Source organism: Phytophthora infestans, genomic scaffold (genome assembly GCF_000142945.1).
Source record: "Phytophthora infestans T30-4 supercont1.24 genomic scaffold, whole genome shotgun sequence".
Classification (NCBI taxonomy): Eukaryota; Oomycota; class Peronosporomycetes; order Peronosporales; family Peronosporaceae; genus Phytophthora; species Phytophthora infestans.
This window is the reverse complement of record NW_003303735.1, coordinates 2,110,717-2,116,931: the sequence shown is the minus strand read 5'-3', so window position 1 is coordinate 2,116,931 and position 6,215 is coordinate 2,110,717. Positions and strand designations below refer to the sequence as shown.

Below are 6,215 nucleotides of genomic sequence, written 5' to 3'. Positions count from 1 at the left end.
ACGGATGCAACAACGACTCACACGAGTCGAATGCACGCACTAGGCGCTCACGCCCGTGGCAACAGCCGATCGCAAAGAAGCAAGCACCCCCATGGGGATCGAACCCACGACCACTGGCTTAAAAGGCCAGCGCTCTACCGACTGAGCTAGACGGGTGTACCCTGACACCGTTTGCAGCAGCTTAACCCAGCCAAAGTGCAGCTCAAGCGCACAGATCAACACATGCACACGCACCAACCGGCGCAAAAACAACAAACAAACCACATAAACAAACGCTGCAACCAACTCACCTCCCCACATATACTCAAGTGTCATCAACCCCTTCATATCCAACGATTAAGGTTTCGCCATGCGCAATACATCTCGATCACTTACAAGACGCTATGCATGCATATTTTGGCAATCACTGCACTCGCTCGCTCAGGCCGACCCTTCGCTCTGTCGTTTGCCAACACAGTCGTGTAATGTATTCAATACCGGTAGCGACGTTGATACGGACACCCCCGGACACATCCGGGAGCATCAACAGAGATTTACACAAGAACGACCGTAGTCGAGTCCGAACCATCACTTGATCTGAGCAAAGTTACACAAGATAATATGCAGACCCTTCATGTACACAATCGCAGCAGCGGATTCTTCATCAGCTCGGAAACCTAGGCAACACTCGAGAGCTTGGTAACAACTGCGCTTAGATCTGACGGGCCGTTCGCTCCTGATTTGAGCAAAGAAAATCATTCAGCTGGACTACGTGTGGCCTATCTGGGCTGCCTCTATTGAGCAGAAAACGTACTCGTGTGTACCTGCCAAACGGCCGTGCAGACTATTACGGAGATTGGAAGCAATCATCTTAATTCGAGCCATTTAGTTCTACGAATCCAAAGGCTACTTTTGGCTGACCCATCTCTACCTCGTAAGATGACCTAGCTCATCCACCCAGTCAATCTAAGTCAATGCCCCCCCTTCCCTCCCGCCGCTCCTGGTCCGGAGCAGGTATCTAACCCGCCTGGTCTCCGCAGCACTAGGTTGACGCCACCGATGCAGTAGTGTGGGTAAGTCGCATGTGAATCTTTGAATATTGCTGACATCCTCAAGGTGAACGAGGCAAACAAAACAATGCGCAACATAAAGCACAGCCACGAGTGCTGCCAAACAACGCACAACGGATGCAACAACGACTCACACGAGTCGAATGCACGCACTAGGCGCTCACGACCGTGGCAACAGCCGAATCGCAAAGAAGCAAGCACCCCCCGTGGGGATCGAACCCACGACCACTGGCTTAAAAGGCCAGCGCTCTACCGACGGAGCTAGACGGGTGTACCATTTGCAGCAGCTTAACACAACCAAAGTGCAACTCAAGCGCACAGATCAACACATGCGCACGCACCAACCGGCGCAAAAACAACAAACAAACCACATAAACAAACGCTGCAACCAACCCACCTCCCCACATATACTCAAGTGTCATCAACCCCTTCATATCCAACGATTAAGGTTTCGCCATGCGCCAATACATCTCGATCACTTACAAGACGCTATGCATGCATATTTTGGCAATCACTGCACTCGCTCGCTCAGGCCGACCCTTCGCTCTGTCGTTTGCCAACACAGTCGTGTAATGTATCCAATACCGGTAGCGACGTTGATACGGACACCCCCGGACACATCCGGGATCAGCATCAACAGAGATTTACACAAGAACGACCGTAGTCGAGTCTCGAACCATCACTTGATCTGAGCAAAGTTACACAAGATAATATGCAAACCCCTTCATGTACACAATCGCAGCAGCAGATTCTTTCATCAGCTCGGAAACCTAGGCAACACTCGAGAGCTTGGTAACAACTGCGGTTAGATCTGACGGGGCCGTTTCGCTCCTGATTTGAGCAAAGACAATCATTTCAGCTGGACTACGTGTGGACCTATCTGGGCTGCCTCTATTGAGCAGAAAACGTACTCGTGTGTACCTGTCAAACGGCCGTGCAGACTATTACGGAGATTGGAAGCAATCATCTTTATTCGAGTCATTTAGTTCTACGAATCCAAAGGCTACTTTTGGCTGACCCATCTCTACCTCGTAAGATGACCTAGCTCATCCACCCAGTCAATCTAAGTCAATGCCTGCAGCCCGCCCCCCCCCCCCTTTCCTCCCGCCGCCCCTGGTCCGGAGCAGGTATCTTACCCGCCTGGTCTCCGCAGCACTAGGTTGACGCCACCGATGCAGTAGTGTGGGCAAGTCGCTTGTGAATCTTTGAATATTGCTGACATCCTCAAGGTGAACGAGGCAAACAAAGGAATGCGCAACATAAAGCACAGCCACGAGTGCTGCCAAACAACGCACAACGGATGCAACAACGACTCACACGAGTCGAATGCACGCACTAGGCGCTCACAACCGTGGCAACAGCCGAATCGCAAAGAAGCAAGCACCCCCCGTGGGGATCGAACCCACGACCACTGGCTTAAAAGGCCAGCGCTCTACCGACTGAGCTAGACGGGTGTACCTTGACACCATTTGCAGCAGCTTAACACAACCAAAGTGCAACTCAAGCGCACAGATCAACACATGCACACGCACCAACCGGCGCAAAAACAACAAACAAACCACATAAACAAACGCTGCAACCAACTCACCTCCCCACATATTCTCAAGTGTCATCAACCCCTTCATATCCAACGATTAAGGTTTCGCCATGCGCAATACATCTCGATCACTTACAAGACGCTATGCATGCATATTTTGGCAATCACTGCACTCGCTCGCTCAGGCCGACCCTTCGCTCTGTCGTTTGCCAACACAGTCGTGTAATGTATTCAATACCGGTAGCGACGTTGATACGGACACCCCCGGACACATCCGGGAGCATCAACAGAGATTTACACAAGAGCGACCGTAGTCGAGTCCGAACCATCACTTGATCTGAGCAAAGTTACACAAGATAATATGCAAACCCTTCATGTACACAATCGCAGCAGCGGATTCTTCATCAGCTCGGAAACCTAGGCAACACTCGAGAGCTTGGTAACAACTGCGGTTAGATCTGACGGGCCGTTCGCTCCTGATTTGAGCAAAGACAATCATTCAGCTGGACTACGTGTGGCCTATCTGGGCTGCCTCTATTGAGCAGAAAACGTACTCGTGTGTACCTGCCAAACGGCCGTGCAGACTATTACGGAGATTGGAAGCAATCATCTTAATTCGAGTCATTTAGTTCAACGAATCCAAAGGCTACTTTTGGCTGACCCATCTCTACCTCGTAAGATGACCTAGCTCATCCACCCAGTCAACCTAAGTCAATGCCCCCCCTTCCCTCCCGCCGCCCCTGGTCCGGAGCAGGTATCTAACCCGCCTGGTCTCCGCAGCACTAGGTTGACGCCACCGATGCAGTAGTGTGGGTAAGTCGCATGTGAATCTTTGAATATTGCTGACATCCTCAAGGTGAACGAGGCAAACAAAAGAATGCGCAACATAAAGCACAGCCACAAGTGCTGCCAAACAACGCACAACGGATGCAACAACGACTCACACGAGTCGAATGCACGCACTAGGCGCTCACGCCCGTGGCAACAGCCGAATCGCAAAGAAGCAAGCACCCCCCGTGGGGATCGAACCCACGACCACTGGCTTAAAAGGCCAGCGCTCAGCTAGACGGGTGTACCCTGACACCATTTGCAGCAACTTAACACAACCAAAGTGCAGCTCAAGCGCACAGATCAACACATGCACACGCACCAACCGGCGCAAAAACAACAAACAAACCACATAAACAAACGCTGCAACCAACCCACCTCCCCACATATACTCAAGTGTCATCAACCCCTTCATATCCAACGATTAAGGTTTCGCCATGCGCAATACATCTCGATCACTTACAAGACGCTATGCATGCATATTTTGGCAATCACTGCACTCGCTCGCTCAGGCCGACCCTTCGCTCTGTCGTTTGCCAACACAGTCGTGTAATGTATTCAATACCGGTAGCGACGTTGATACGGACACCCCCGGACACATCCGGGATCAGCATCAACAGAGATTTACACAAGAACGACCGTAGTCGAGTCCGAACCATCACTTGATCTGAGCAAAGTTACACAAGATAATATGCAAACCCTTCATGTACACAATCGCAGCAGCGGATTCTTCATCAGCTCGGAAACCTAGGCAACACTCGAGAGCTTGGTAACAACTGCGGTTAGATCTGACGGGCCGTTCGCTCCTGATTTGAGCAAAGACAATCATTCAGCTGGACTACGTGTGGCCTATCTGGGCTGCCTCTATTGAGCAGAAAACGTACTCGTGTGTACCTGCCAAACGGCCGTGCAGACTATTACGGAGATTGGAAGCAATCATCTTAATTCGAGTCATTTAGTTCTACGAATCCAAAGGCTACTTTTGGCTGACCCATCTCTACCTCGTAAGATGACCTAGCTCATCCACCCAGTCAACCTAAGTCAATGCCCCCCTTCCCTCCCGCCGCCCCTGGTCCGGAGCAGGTATCTAACCCGCCTGGTCTCCGCAGCACTAGGTTGACGCCACCGATGCAGTAGTGTGGGTAAGTCGCATGTGAATCTTTGAATATTGCTGACATCCTCAAGGTGAACGAGGCAAACAAAAGAATGCGCAACATAAAGCACAGCCACGAGTGCTGCCAAACAACGCACAACGGATGCAACAACGACTCACACGAGTCGAATGCACGCACTAGGCGCTCACGCCCGTGGCAACAGCCGATCGCAAAGAAGCAAGCACCCCCCGTGGGGATCGAACCCACGACCACTGGCTTAAAAGGCCAGCGCTCTACCGACTGAGCTAGACGGGTGTACCCTGACACCATTTGCAGAAACTTAACACAACCAAAGTGCAGCTCAAGCGCACAGATCAACACATGCACACGCACCAACCGGCGCAAAAACAACAAACAAACCACATAAACAAACGCTGCAACCAACTCACCTCCCCCCATATAATCAAGTGTCATCAACCCCTTCATATCCAACGATTAAGGTTTCACCATGCGCAATACATCTCGATCACTTACAAGACGCTATGCATGCATATTTTGGCAATCACTGCACTCGCTCGCTCAGGCCGACCCTTCGCTCTGTCGTTTGCCAACACAGTCGTGTAATGTATTCAATACCGGTAGCGACGTTGATACGGACACCCCCGGACACATCCGGGATCAGCATCAACAGAGATTTACACAAGAACGACCGTAGTCGAGTCCGAACCATCACTTGATCTGAGCAAAGTTACACAAGATAATATGCAAACCCTTCATGTACACAATCGCAGCAGCGGATTCTTCATCAGCTCGGAAACCTAGGCAACACTCGAGACCTTGGTAACAACTGCGGTTAGATCTGACGGGCCGTTCGCTCCTGATTTGAGCAAAGACAATCATTCAGCTGGACTACGTGTGGCCTATCTGGGCTGCCTCTATTGAGCAGAAAACGTACTCGTGTGTACCTGCCAAACGGCCGTGCAGACTATTACGGAGATTGGAAGCAATCATCTTAATTCGAGTCATTTAGTTCAACGAATCCAAAGGCTACTTTTGGCTGACCCATCTCTACCTCGTAAGATGACCTAGCTCATCCACCCAGTCAACCTAAGTCAATGCCCCCCCCTTCCCTCCCGCCGCCCCTGGTCCGGAGCAGGTATCTAACCCGCCTGGTCTCCGCAGCACTAGGTTGACGCCACCGATGCAGTAGTGTGGGTAAGTCGCATGTGAATCTTTGAATATTGCTGACATCCTCAAGGTGAACGAGGCAAACAAAAGAATGCGCAACATAAAGCACAGCCACGAGTGCTGCCAAACGACGCACAACGGATGCAACAACGACTCACACGAGTCGAATGCACGCACTAGGCGCTCACGCCCGTGGCAACAGCCGATCGCAAAGAAGCAAGCACCCCCCGTGGGGCTCGAACCCACGACCACTGGCTTACAAGGCCAGCGCTCTACCGACTTAGCTAGACGGGTGTACCTTGACAGCATTTGCAGCAACTTAACACAACCAAAGTGCAACTCAAGCGCACAGATCAACACATGCACACGCACCAACCGGCGCAAAAACAACAAACAAACCACATAAACAAACGCTGCAACCAACCCACCTCCCCACATATACTCAAGTGTCATCAACTCCTTCATATCCAACGATTAAGGTTTTGCCATGCGCAATACATCTCGATCACTTACAAGACG

General features: G+C 51.2%; 1 non-coding gene across 1 annotated transcript; it reads right to left on the bottom strand.

Moving 5' to 3' along the window:
* Positions 1–3,594: 3,594 nt before the first annotated feature.
* PITG_27613 lies at positions 3,595–3,658 on the bottom strand. Its single transcript has one exon. It is a non-coding gene; the product is annotated as a tRNA-Lys (tRNA).
* Between the last annotated feature and the right edge of the window lie 2,557 nt (positions 3,659–6,215).